The 14516-nt window shown below is 40.9% G+C and overlaps 1 protein-coding gene across 6 annotated transcripts in view; it reads right to left on the bottom strand.

Annotated features, from left to right (window-relative positions):
• Window positions 1–14516, bottom strand: part of SHROOM2 (shroom family member 2) — a 119757-nt gene that overhangs the window by 56619 nt on the left and 48622 nt on the right. For 2 of the 6 annotated variants that reach the window (XM_040054777.2, XM_040054778.2), the window contains exon 2: window positions 5054–5227. The exons of the other annotated variants lie outside the window; for them this stretch is intronic. The gene's annotated coding sequence lies outside the window, so the exon portion shown is untranslated. The remainder of the gene's footprint in view (window positions 1–5053; window positions 5228–14516) is intronic. 6 annotated transcript variants of the gene reach the window in all.

The following is a 14516-nucleotide window of genomic DNA, read 5'->3' as shown; positions in this document are numbered from 1 at the left end:
TATTGTGAAGAACAAACAATTTTGTTCTCACATTTATCAACATACTAATTTCCTCCTGCACTGCTCAATAAAAATCCCTTTCCACCCTTGTGTAAGTCCTGCACATGTTGGCAAACAGCTCACAGCCTGGGAAACCTTTCCCACCGGATTTTCACACCACTATAAGCTCGAGGCTTAAAAACTCTCAGGCCTCGACACTTCTGAATTTTTCTAAGAGTGACTCTGCCAGTCCATCTGTCTCCATTCCTTACTGGGATGAAGAGACCAGCCCAAGAAAACTTGTTGCAGACCTCTCAGAAAGTAGCAACTGCAAACCACACCAGCGCCTGGCCCAGCTGGGAGATGAGCGGTTCTGCTCAGCAAGACAAAGCACACTGAAGCCAGGTCTGCCTGAGAAATGGGAGGCAAATTTGAAAGCAAACAACAACAACAAAAATACTCTTTTCAAAGTCACCTACTCTCTTCCACACCTGCTGACTTCCACTTCAACAATCCTATGATCAAATTTTAATCAGATGCATTTGAGACAACAACGCATAGCTTTTTTATCCCCCCTCATCCAAAAGTTACAAAAGACACAAGAACACATGAGAAAGGCACTCTGAGCACTGGCCTATGCCCACAATGGAACGAAGAGGTGAGGAGCCACCGTCCTGTCCAGCCTGGGAGGAGCCTCCTCGCCCTGGCACAGCCTCGGGTACCTACCCAGGCTCGGTGCTGGGCGCTGCCTCCTCCCTCAGGGTGCCGGCAGAGCTCCCGGCAGGCGGAGCAGCCTCTCGTCATGGAGCGGGACCGGTCCGAGAGCCGAGCGATGGGGCCGGGGCGGCACCGCGGGGTGCGGCTAGCACCCTCCTGGGCTCGGTCCCCGGCAGACGCGGACCATGCCGGCGGAGCAGGGCACGGACTCACTCCCCAGCCCTCTGCCACCGGCTGTCCTGTGCTAATCTGCGGCCGCCAGCTTAGGGATATAATTAGACTCTCAAAGGAGCCTTGTCAGCGCTCCCCGCTAAGAGGCCGCAGCACTTCAGATTAGTCAGACCCGCGACTCTGCCGCTGCACGCTGCTGCCGAGCTCGGCGGGGAAAAGCTGAGCAAAGCCCAAAAAATGAAACCAGAGGACTCTTCCCGGCGGAGGAGCAAGGAGGGAGATTTTTAGTTTTCGTTTGAAGTGGTGTTTGACATGCCGCATGAAAAATGCGCTGACATTATGCTGCTGAAACTGTTTGATCTGTTCTATCCTTTTCCAACCTTCTAAGCAAATACATGAGCAGGTAAATAGATAGGTCTGGGGCATTACATTATAAAGAAGCTAATGTCACCTACGAGATGACAAAGCTAAAAGAAAATCTCTTAAGAGCTGATGGACCATCGGTGGTAGTGGAGAGTTACAGACATTTTTCCTATGCTTGAAAAACAACCAGACAGTTTTCCCAGGAAGTAGCATTTCCCCTAAAAAAGAGGCAGCCTCTTACATCCCTAGAAATAAACCACCTCAGTATGCGAGCACTGGAAATCATCACCTACAGAAAAAAGTGGCAGGTACATCCTTCCATCCCCCAGGGAGACTGATGTTACAAATTCTGGGGAGTTCTTTCAAAAGACAATTTATTTTAAAAGTCCTCTGAAAAAATAAGCTTAATTCCATAGTGACAAAATTAATCCCCTTCTGCTAGCCAGATTTGCACATGTAAGCTTGCTTGATGGTTTCTTACCATCACTATACCTGAGGATATAAAGGATCTAGCAGTAGCAGGCTGCACGGAGCTTCTTTGGGGGAAAATGAAGAAGATTTTAATTATGCTGTTTTAATTTTATAATTAAGGATCATCACAGAACAAAGATAAACTTTCTTCTTACACACTCGCCTATATGCCACAATCATGTTTTCCTTAGGTTCACTCACCCATCACACTAAATAACTATACATTTTTATTAGTTCTGTTGAATAACAGCAGACTGATTGCACCACAGCATCCTTACCAACCAGCTGACCCCCATCCTGCATGTGTAAAATGAATGGATTTGCACAGGTCAAAGCAGGATGCATATACAGTTGTAAAGGAACAGCTGGAAGTTCTATGAATTTACAGAAATAAACAGGAAGGAGGTTGGCTAAAGGGCAAGAAGTGGTCTCATTTTATGCAAGCATACATACTTGGATTTTAATAAGAAATACAGTTAAGAGAGTATATGACAGAATTACAAATTACAAAGAAGTCCAAGAGCTCAACTGTGTGAACCTGCTGGAAAGTCAGATGGTGTTTGGCTAAAACTTTCTCAGCCAGACTGATATATTCTATTAAAAAACAACTGCACTTCATATAAAGGTGAGAGTACAGATTACTCACAGATGTTAAACCTAATGTAATGAGGGTTTTTTCTGGAAGTGGCCTTCAATAAAGGTAAGCTAAACCTAGCATGATGCCTTGCTTATTAACTTTAACACACATGCCTGTGTGTGCATGTGCATACTCCCTTCCAGAGAAAGGCACACTGACTTAATGGCTCACTCTTCAAACAATGTTTCAGAAAGAGTCTAACAACCATGGAGTTATTGCTGTGTTAATGAGGATACAGACCTGACAAATACCATTCTTAGCGACTTATTTGGAAAAGCAGAGAAGTGGGAAAAAGAACACTTTTTTTTTTCCCCCTGAATTTCCAGCTGCAAGTCCATCCTTACTCTACATAACAGAAGAATAAATTGCATAGGGCCCATACTATTGAATCTGCTGTCTAAAAAACCAGTGAGAATTACATTGATACCATGGTAAGAGATGAGGAAAACAAAGTATTTCTCTAATTTTAAAGAAAAGGAAAACATGAGCCTCAAAATACAGCTGACTAAAGGGATTTTAATTTGCTTTAAAAAGCCTCATTTCAGTCTTAAACTGCAATCAGATATTGCTGAGCTGTCCTGCTAGACTGCAGAAAACAGCAAACAAGCTCATCTTACCTTCACTTCAAAGACTGCTGGGCATGGCAGTACATTTGCTGGAAAACAGCTATAAACAGTCACATAATTGCCATGAAAGCTTTCCCAGAAGACCAGTTGAAATTTTAAAGATATCCCTGAAGGACTAGGATTATTACAGTTGTTTATGTGACATATAGGCTCTAAAGATGAATGAAGGTGGGTGATCAGACAAAAGCCATGCACAAGAGTTCAGCCTACAGAAGAACATGGACTTTTCAGTCTCCATTCTTCTGGGGGGGCCAAGATCCCTCTCAATCAAAGCATTATCTCAAGCATAAACCTGTGTCTCTAAGGAGTACAACTAAATAAACAACCTGGACTCATTACTCCAGTTGCTCTTGGGTTATAGTATAGAAGGAAAAGGAGCCTACATCCAACATCACACACTGTTAATAGTATTAATAATGCAGACACGCTCATAAAGCTATGCACTGGATGCACAACCCAAATAGCATCCAGTCTATGTAGTACCAAACAACTGCTCCTTAGTAACTGCTCTTGAAAGAGGAAACTCTGTCCTAGTTCAAAGGAAACCCCTGTACATCACAACCTGAGCTTCTAGAAGGCTTTGCCTCCCTACTGAAAATTAAAAAATCAGCTAAAAACTTTGTATTAAAAAATGGAATAGGTCAACAGTTAACTCCCCATCTTCTCCTTTTCTACCCCCAGAATGAGAAAACACAGATTCAGGGTGAAAAGTTTTCAAGCTTCCATAAGGAACACACATATTAGTTTCACTTGAAAAGTTTCCCAATTTTTTTTTTTTTCATTCATTCTAATAGCCAGAATTGTGGGAAGTAACTTGCTCATCACCAAGAGCAGCAGCACAGAAACAGCAGCATCTGCACACATGCCAGTGAATGAATGTGCCCATCCCTGTCTCTCCTCCACCTGACTGGCTGCCAAGGCAGATTTCATTCCCCTCCAAGCCTCCCCCAGCTCTGTCCACAGGCATATGGCTTTTTCACCAAAAACACACCAAAAAAAAGAGGTTAAAAACCTGAATGCTCAATATGCCTGTCCCTTTGATATCTTCTGGGAAAAACACTTGGCATGCTTTTGCCTAGACTGACCTTCCTGCATTATTAAAATATAAATGACCACATTTAATTTAGGGATGCTTATCCAACACAGACTGTTGTGTCCTCCAGCAGAAATTTCTAAATAATACACCTATTTTTGAAATCCCTTAAGTTGTTTAAATGAAAGTAACAGCCACAAGAGAGCGCCACCAGCAAAGGATTCAGTCACAGAGAGAAATCAGACTAAGCTATTCATAGTAATAAAAAAATAAAGATTGTGCAGTCTTATTTGCGCATCTAAAAGGTGGTCTCAGACATTTAATTGCTATAGCTGTGATCTTCAGAAGTCAGGAAATATTCTGGGTGTCTCCATTTTTGAAGGTGGAATTTGAGATAGAGCAATGACTTTGTTTCAAGGGGAGATTAATCAGCAGTTTTTGGATTTTTTGCATCTTTAAAATGACCCACTCCAACATCTGAAATTAACAGCTTTTCTAATATTAACAGTTTTTTTCCTGAATGTTTGTAGCTGACTAAAACTCAATGTAATGAGTTAAAACAACAAAACTGAGGCTTTGTTGTTGTTTATGATCTCTGTGCACTGAGTATCTGAATACCTTGTACTCCCTGCTTACTTATCTTTTCAAGAAAAGTGCCAACAAATTATAACAACAAAGTCAGCCTATTTTTCTGGAAGCAGCAAATAGAATTGCAGCACTTTTGTCCATGCAAAACAGAAGGAGTTCCTGTTTTTGCCATTTCAGCTTCTAGTATCTTATCATAAAAGGAAACGACTTCCAAAAAGTATCCCCAAAAAAGAAGTGAACTAGAACTTAAAAACAATAAAATAATAATAAAAACACATGCTTAACTTATGGACTTCCAGGGAGAAGGAGAGGCTCTAAAAGAGAAAAGCAGTAATGAAAGCATTAATAATCAGATTTTCTTCGAATGGCAAACTGAACCAGTATTTTGACAGACAAGTTATTGACAGAATTCTGTTGTATGGGTATCTGTAGAAACTCCTAAAATGTCAGAAAAGCAGCAAATTCTACCTTCAATGCCCGTTCTCACGTGCCAAAATTCAAACAAAGGTCTACACAATCGCCTTTTGCCTTGCTGTCAACCACGGAGTGACCTATAAGGCCTGTAGCACTGCTCTTTGTTTTCTCCTCCCATGTATCAGGTAACCAGTTGGTCTGACCTCCTGCTTGACAGTCATCCTGCACCTGAAAAATGGAGCAAACAGCAACACCACACTACAGCCAACAAAGCCTCTTTTAAAGCAAGCCATGCTGGAAGGAGTATGACCTTGTCACAGCACAGCAGCTCCTTTCCTATCCCATGCTCTAATAAATTACATTTTACATAAAAAGAAACTAAAGAGACCTGCAAAATGCTCTGCTTCTGTCTGTGAAAATAAATAAACACAAATAAATTATCAATTCTAGTGCCCTTAAAAACTTTGGTCATTAACTTGAAGAAATCAGGATTTCACCATTACAGTTTGCTCAGGTTTTCCTCAGCCCAGCTGTACAGGCTTGAGCAGGATGGAACAGCAATTTCATTTATAAATAAGATATACACTGTCAACAAAGAGGGATTAATTTGTATGAGGTATAACATCATAAATCTTCCTGCGCCTTCTGAATTCACAATAGACTACCATGATAAAGCTCTCATATTCTGTAACTGTTTTTCCTTGCTCTGCCTTGGGGAACTAGACAGACACATCTGGATGTCTGAGATAAAAGTGTTGCTCTTGGGATTTATGGTACATTATATAAGCTACATAAATACTTTTCCCTCATCCTTTTTTTTTTTGCACATTCCGCTACCTTTTGATGGCTAGATAGCATTAAACTCCTGATGTCACCCTCTTACCTCAGTTTTTACCATGATTTATCAGAACTCCTCAGAAGGATAATAAAACTATTTTAAAAAAAAATTAGTATTTGCCATTAGGAAACATCTAAAATACTTCACACATTGTAAATTCATTCTGGCAGGATTTATTTTCAAGTACCTTGGAAATTATCATGTCATGTAAAGTGCTAAAGAAATTAACCTTTAAGGTAAATACAAAAGAAGCGTTATTCACCGGTAACACTGAAGGAAAACAGCCTCTGACAGGGCTAATGCTAACAGCAGCAGCAGGAGTCAAAACAGGGGATTTTAGGCTGCCTTACCATGGCTGAGGTGAAGGAGCAGGAAGCAGGGCAGCCTTCAGCCACATTCCCCCCTGCCATCTTTGCCCAGGATGGGCAGAGTGAATGGCAGAGCAGAACATGGCTGCCTTCAGCAAGAAGGAACACATCCTTGTGCCACATCCTTGGGGCACACAGCCACAGAAACCCTGGTGCTGCTTGTGGCCAGAAACAATGGGTGTGTTTTGCCTCCGAGCCACTCACCACAATGAGCTTAACCAATACCAATCCCAAATGACTTGAGCTTCCTCAGAAACCACATTGCAAAATACTGGTCTTTCTGCACAGGTGTGGTGTTTTCCCACACCGATTTCAGCTGTAATTTTCCTCACCATGTCCAAGGTGACCCAAAAACAGGAGCGGGGAAAGGGAATTCCTCTTGTCCCAGGGCATTTCAGGAGACAGCCCAACCCTATTTTGTCTCGATCTTGGTTAAAACACTACAGCTACACAATGCAAATTACGAAGCCTCCACAAAGAACAGTGCCACAAGCTGGTACGGTTCAGGTTTTACCTGAGCAAGCTATTTTGCTCTGACATGATCTGTGCCAGTCCAGTTACCATCCCCCAGAGTGCTTTCTTCCCCATCAGATGCCAGCTCTGGTTCAGCTGCCCACCTGCTGGCAAGACTGCTGCTCCATGAGCCAGATCAAAGAACTGACTATGGTTTCGATTGCAACCCAGCAGAAATTTCCCCAAACTTTGGCTTTTGTCATTCTGTCCTTCCTTTGCACTCAGCGTGAAGCTGGACTAAAAGCACAAGGGCTGTATAACTCAGCAGTGTGGTAGCTGTGACTCTGTGCCAGACTTTGTTTTGCCAGGTGATCCAGTATTACGCAGATTCGGTAGAATCAACCGTAAAATACCCTGGGTTTCTTGTGTAACAGATAAGATGCAAATTTCTTCAGTTATTCAGTAACTAAATCTGCAACACTTGCATTCCTGCCCTTCTTTGAAGCGGTCACATTTCTAAAGTTAATGGTTGGATTCAGAAATTATTTTACAACTTTCTTATAATCTTTTCAAATAGGAAGGTGTTACATGTAGTTACTTGAGCAAGTAGAGCATAAAATCTCTACACTCAATATGGTAGATACTTGATGCTGAAATGTGTAAGAAGCGCCAAGTTCTCCAACTTGTAAATCATTTAATCCTCAGGATGCGAAATATGTAACCTAAAATAAAATTTTCACAAGGAGAAAACTGCAGCACACTGAAATTTCTTCTCTCCTGAAATTGGACATGTGCATTTCAATATCCTTGACTAGTGTTAAAAAACCCAACACTCTTAAGTGCTTAAAAGCAATCCCAAAACATTGTTTCAAAACATACAGAACATACACAAAAGCATGCCTTCAACATGCAAAGATCATCTCTGACATAAAAAGATTATTCATTTGGTCTTTGATGGGTGGGTTTATAATTCTGTTTTAGTCAAGAGTCTGAAGATACCTCCAGTATTATCAAACACATTAAAAAATGATCTGTGTGAGCGTGCAAAAGTTTTATGTGAAATGGGTAAGTCTTCAGATCCCCAAAGTTTAGAAGGCATACTCGTTTTCCTCTCTCACACTCAAGGGGCTACATATTAGAGTTTCCAGCACCTACACTGAAATTCACAAGTGGAAGGCAGTTTTCAGAATAACTCCAATGTACCACCTTGTAAAAAGCTATGGTTAGATCCTGTAAGCACTTGTATACTTTATCTTCAGTCATATGAGTGCTCTTACTAAATTGGATGAGACTACTCATGCTCAAAATTAACCATTTTGACAAGTGCATGCATGATTGAAGGAAAAAAACCCCACTATTAAAACCCAGTCATGACTCACAGGTTGTTACTGTTTGATGGATATCCCAATCCACAAAAAAGCCACGTTGCCTAATTTTGGTAATTACTTTAAAAAAACTGAATAGCACTGCCACAAGTAGCCTTTTGAATAAGCATATTCAAATTACAGAGTATTCCTTTTACCTACAAGGAAATGTCTACGGCCTTCCTAGTAGCCCAAACACTGCCCTAACATAGTTGCCTTGGTAAAATATTGTGACATCTGTTGTAATTTTGGCTTTCTGTTATTTAAGCTCTATAGGGCAGATTTTTTAGATTTGCAAAGAAATAAATTATGGAAGTTGCCACAAAATAAAAACACATCAGTCATGACACATGTATTTGAGAGAAGCCTGACAGCTGTATAAGACAAACATCCAAATCACAAAACAACAACTTGCTCTTTGAAATCAGGGACGATACAGCTCCAATGGAGGAACTAAAGCTTACGATCACCTCAAGCATTTATCAGTGTGTCATTAACAGAATTAATCAAATCATGTTAATGCAACTCAGAAGCAGGTGAGGTGGGGTGGGCAGAAAATGAAGAAATAAAAATGCTTTTTAGAGGTACACCCCACCAAAAAGGCAGTTGGCATGGGAAACATCTTGGGTGGTATTGCTACGGTTACAGCAAAGGGAATGTGGATTCACATTGTTAGTGTGTTGGGTTAAGTGACTGGGATACAATCAGGGAAAATGGTTCTTAATCAGGGCTTTTCTAAGGTATAATTTGCTGAAAATATAAGACAGGAGTGTGTGTTCCTCCTTTTGTTATATCCATTCCCTTTCCATCAGTAGTGCTGGATCATACAGTTGAAGGATGAGGAGCACAGCAGAGCCAGCCTTGTGTTTGCCCATGGAGAAGGTGGAAGGCAAACCAGAGCAGGAGGGGACCTCCATGTGGGCTGGCCTACTCTGTGTGTCCCCACTGAGCATGTGTGCACAGGGTGGTTTATTTGGCAGACGCTCCATTAAACACTCGTGGGTGAGATATTAACTCTTTTATTGCACAGATGAAAACTTACAAAGCACTGATCCTCTCTCAAGTGAGAGAAAAGGACAGAGCGAAGACACGTAGAGAGACAATATGAAGATGCCAAGGTCAGTGAAGAAGGAGTTAAGTCCCAGATGGGGGGGAGAAGGAGAAGATGCCTTAGTCTTAGGCTGAAATTCTTTTGCAAGGCCATGGGGATGGACTGTTGATACACTAGAATATCCTTTCAATTCATGAAAACAGTATGGGGAGATAGTGTTCAAACTGCAGATATGAACAAAGGCATTTGTGCTGAAGCAAGTAAATGTGAAGTAGCTGTGATCTCATTAAGAGCTTGAACAGAGAGAGGAAGACGAAAGTGATGAAGACCCTCTGTCCCCAGGGAAGATTATCTCAGAGATAGATGAAGAGAACCTTTGCTTTTGAACAGCTCATCGTTAAAACAGTACCTGTAAGTTTGACATGGCCCATAAATGCAGCTGTGGGAAGATGAGATGGGAGGGACTTCACGAGTAGAGATTTCCAGGCAGCTGATATTTACGGGAAATTGAAACCACAAGAGAACTGTTTTCTTGTGGAGAAGTCTCTATGACATAGCAGAAGAGATTTCCTCTTCTTAAGAGAATTGATGAAATACTATTTTAGAGCTGGCCAGCTGATCTAAGTCCTAAAGTTTTGTCTCTGTATGTTGTCTGTGGGAAAGAAATGAAGGTTGTGGGGGGAGAAGTGTTTTGAAAGTCTTATTCTGATTATTACTATTTTTTTCTTTTCCTTGTCGTTTTGTAATAAAGTATTCTATATACCCTTTAAAGTTTTGAGCCTGCTTTCTTCTCTCCTTTTAATTCTTATCTCACAACAGAAAATGAGTAAGCAATTCTAGTGGGCACTTACCCCACCACAGCTATGTTTGTGCCTATCTGGCTCCTGCCACCCCACTATGAGCCATTGTAGCTCACTGGCAGCAGCAAAGGAGAAAAAGAGGTACCCTAGCCTGGTCATGCCATGTCACAGATCCTGGAACACATGGTTTACTTCCCCCTCTATCACCAGACCTGGCTGAGAGCAGTGTATGTGTCCATACCTGGCACACATTTACACCTGGCCATCCTGCTCAGAGGAAAAGAGGGGGCTCACAGCAGTTCTCAAGTGAATTTGCAAAGTGGGAGTTTAAAAGAGCCCAGCCCTTCCACCAACTGCATTCCCACAGAAATGTTCATGCCTTGAACTTGAAAGCTGTGTGCATCTGTTAAAAATACCCACTCCCAAAGATCTGCAGCGGCACATCCTGTTACACAGCTGTCAGTTCCAAGAAACATGGGTGGCAAGGGGCTGTCACACCTGCCCACTTCTTACAGCAATGGTACATGTATGCAGATACAGCCCTGGAAAACCCTACTACAGTTTCCTATATATTTCCAAAGTCTGGTTGAAAATACATTAATTTAAAAAAAAAATTAAAAAAACCCCATTCTTGGTCAGTTAAGGCCAAGGTCAATCTTTAAACAGGAGGAATTACAGCTACTGGACAGGAGAGAAACCACTGCTATTTGTTTTGCCATAACAAACCCCAGTTCCAGGAGAAATTAAATCTGATTGAAAGACAAAATAGATTTCACTTGTAATCAAAAGTGGTTCTCCACAAATGCATTTGGTTTATTGAGAAATGCTTAACCATAACCATGGACAAAATAGTATACTAAATGTTTAAAAGTAGAAAAATGCACGTAATTTTGCAGATTGTTTCCTATACCATTTTGGTATCTACGAAACTAGAAGTATCAAGGCCAAACACGGTAAGAGACAGAATTGACAGTCCTCCATCTGTATCTCATAAAAAGGAAAAAAAAAAAATCCCTCAATTTTCCAAGTCGTCTCACAAATTGATATTCTCAAGTTTCACAGAGTATTTCTGTAGCCACAAGGAGCCATGAAGTACACAGGCCACTCCATGGGTCAAAGAGGTAAGACTAGATCTCCTTGCTAAGTTACACAAAACCCATCACAGAAAGATCACTGGTGGTGTTCGGTAGGTTTCTGCTCAGACTGTGACAAATTTCAGTGATCTACCATCTGAACGTTGTAAATGACTGCAAGATTTTTATTCACAGATTTCTGCTCAGGTCTCAGGTGTCTGAAACAGTACTGTACAATCTTGGAGCCCTCAAGACATTCATTAAAAATTCTTTCTTCTGTGCTTTAATTAAGAGTTGGTTGTCTTCATGAAGTGCCATGCAAATAAAGACAACCCTAACTTTCCATGTCTAGGTGTTTCAAGGCATCATGAAAGACACTTCCCTTGTTAGGATTTTGCACAGTCATCTCAGCATTCACACTACACTTCTGATGCCAAGTGCATTTACTCCCACTCTCTTTCCCTCTCCTTTAACAAGGGACTTCCTCAACACTGCAAAAAGAGCTTGCACTTCAGCACACGAACGTGCAACACCAAAATGCTACAGAAAAGAAAAAACCCAACAAGCCCATATGTGTACCCACATAAGTACACAATGTGGCCAAATTCCAGAACTTTAGAGCTTGTTCTCAGGTGCTGGCAGTACCTGCAGAGTTGGCCAAGTTAAACCAAGTCCATCACTAGCAGACCCTGTAGAAAAGACGTTGTTCCTTCCCTCATTTCAACTGCTGCTAACAGACCACTCAAGCAGCCAAGAGGACAATCCATGTAACTTCTTAGGGTGACTCCCAGAGGTGAAAGTCTCACCCTGCCTTTAATAAATCACACATGAAAGCCTCACCTATGTGCCTATTTTTAACAGTTTAATGTATCTCATGAATGCATAGTGAAAAATTACTTACTATGCATTTGTGATATATGCTTATGTCTAGCATGTGCAAAGGAATGAAGATGGTATGCAATAAGTAGAAAGAAATTTAAGTTAGACGCCTGTGCAAAATCATTAAAATACACAGAATATGGCAATCACCTCAACATCAACATTCGGTATCGACACTCAGACGAATTTCATTTGTATGTAGATATGCACACCATTTCCAAACAAAAGAAATTCACATGTAATTCCTGTAAGAAATGTCCTAAACTCAGTCTGCTTGCCCTTTTCCTATGAAAGCAATCTACTCAAGAAATTTCTCAGTACTACACTGAAGAACTAGCAATTAAGATGCATTGTTTCTGCAAATTCACTTGAGAAAATAACATGAAGCCTCCTATTTTAATCCCGGACCAAAAGAACATTACACTTGTTCTACCATCAATATATGTAAGCCACTTAAACATCACATTTGTTGTTGAGCCAGTTGCACAGTCCTGATTTGGTTTAGACCACAACTATGCAATGTTTCCAGAAAACACAGCAAAGTATGTATGCTGATAGTCAACACATTTATGCAGACAGTTTTATTAGAAACCAGTGTTATTTTCCCTATGTGAGTTGAGAATCATACTCTTTAAAAATAGCACGTACATATAATCTTTTGGAAGATTCTACCACTGTAGAACAATGCAAGCCCCTTAAGAAAGCTTTGTCACAGACACAAAGTAATTGTGAATGAAACACATTACTCTTGCTGAAATATTTTCCCTTGGTCTTTGCTGTAGGTACTTTAGTCTTCTAAACAGACAACACTATGTCCTACTGTTTCCTACATACACTTAGATCAACATAGGATCAGGCTGTCGCTCTACTGCTCTGAGAAGGATTTTCACAGGGACACACTTACTTTCCAAAAGAAAGTAGAGAACTTTCTTCTTTTGATAAGTATTTTTTTCATAAACCAATAGATTTTTAAAAGTTTGCTTTTCACTTCTGGATCAGCTTATAAATGACCCCAAGGAAAAATGTTTTCCACAAAAAATCTAGATCTTGGCTATGCACGTTAACTCTCACAGACAGCAAGAACAACATGATTAAAACAAAGATTCTCTTTAAGCTTCAGGATTGAGTTCAACTTCAAACCTTCTATCTATTTTGCGCTTCAGATTATCACATTGACACCCACAGAGAATAGAATGATAAACCAAGGCTACAGAGAGACATCACAGTGCTAGATAAAGGCCACAGGGCAAGCTGACAAAAAAATGCTAAGGTGACTTGCAGATCAGTACTTCATCTTATAAGTAACTCAATGAAAGGGAATTGTGGGACTATTCCCAGTCTCCCCAGGGAACAGTAAGTGTGGATCTGAAGACTGAAATGCTAAAACAGCCATTTCAAGATTGCTGCAATTGATTAAAATGCAGACTACCTCTGAAAAGTGGTGGTCCTACCCAGCTGAAAAGCTACTTACTCAAGTAATTTTGTAGTCAGATCAGTTCCCTGATCCAATTCAATCCAGATCTGCAGGAGTGCTCACACCAAGACTAAACAACTGGTTTGCTTAAAGACACGGCTGTTTTAAAGTACCATAAAAATTCAGCCTAAGATTTAGGGCAAACAAAACAAAACTAATACTGTTGTTCAAACCATAACTTCTGAAAGAAAGCATGCAACAAGGCTTCTACAAAAATCGGCATTATTTGAACTTCCAACAGGAAAAGTTATTTCAGCACAGCAACAGCAGTGCATGAGAACAAGCTGGCCAAGAATAAAATGAGACTGGAAATCAAAAGGTTTCTGACTGTCAAAGGACTGAGGTCCTAAGGCAACTTTCCAAGAGAAAGAGCAAAGTTGAAAAACCAAGACAAAAGCCCCAGCTAGTTTCATTCACTAAGTTTTATGAAAGTTTATCTAATATTATGCAGGCTTGTCAATGACCCAAAGGGCTACTACCTCTTTTGGAAGCTATGGAAGTTCTCAATGAATTTCAGACAATAATGTTTTCTCTAACAACAGCCACTGTTTCAGCCTCTTGGCTAGAACAGCCAGCTTGTTTTTGACCATTGCATACATGCTAAGGAAGGAAAAAAGGGAGGGATGATAAAGGACTGATGAAAATCCATCAGTTTTGCACCAAAGTGCTCAAGGGCATGTAAAGCAATGGGGCTCTGCTGCCTGCAGAGAACAGTCACAAATCCCCAGCAGCAAATGAGCACTTGATTAGCAGTAGCAAAGTTCTCCAACATCACATGCATGAAGTGAATCATAGAATCATCAAGGCTGGAAGACACCTTTAAAAGATCCAGTCCAACTGTCCACCCAGCACTACCACGGTAGCCCCTAAACCACTAAAACATAACACCCAGATCCAGGTGCCCCCAACACCTACAGGGATGGTGACTCCACCACCTCCCTGGGCAACCTATTCCAATGTCTAACCACACTAATGGTGATTTTTTTTTCCTAATATCTAATCTGATTTTCCCATTTTAAGACCATTTCCTCTTGTCCTCTCATGGCTGTCACAGTAGAAGAGAATGGCCCCCACCTCAGTGCAACTTCCTTTCAGATGGTAGTAGAGAGCAATGTGGTATGAGTAACAAGAATGACACAGTTGCGTCTCTCATGAGGGTATTTCTGCACCAACCTTCTGCCATTTCCAAAGACAGACCAGAATTCACAGATTCTGAG

The sequence above is a fragment of the Hirundo rustica genome, chromosome 2, assembly GCF_015227805.2.
Source record: "Hirundo rustica isolate bHirRus1 chromosome 2, bHirRus1.pri.v3, whole genome shotgun sequence".
In the NCBI taxonomy this organism is placed as follows: Eukaryota; Metazoa; Chordata; class Aves; order Passeriformes; family Hirundinidae; genus Hirundo; species Hirundo rustica.
Note: the sequence above shows the minus strand (reverse complement) of the source record. Positions and strands in the feature narration are given on the sequence as shown.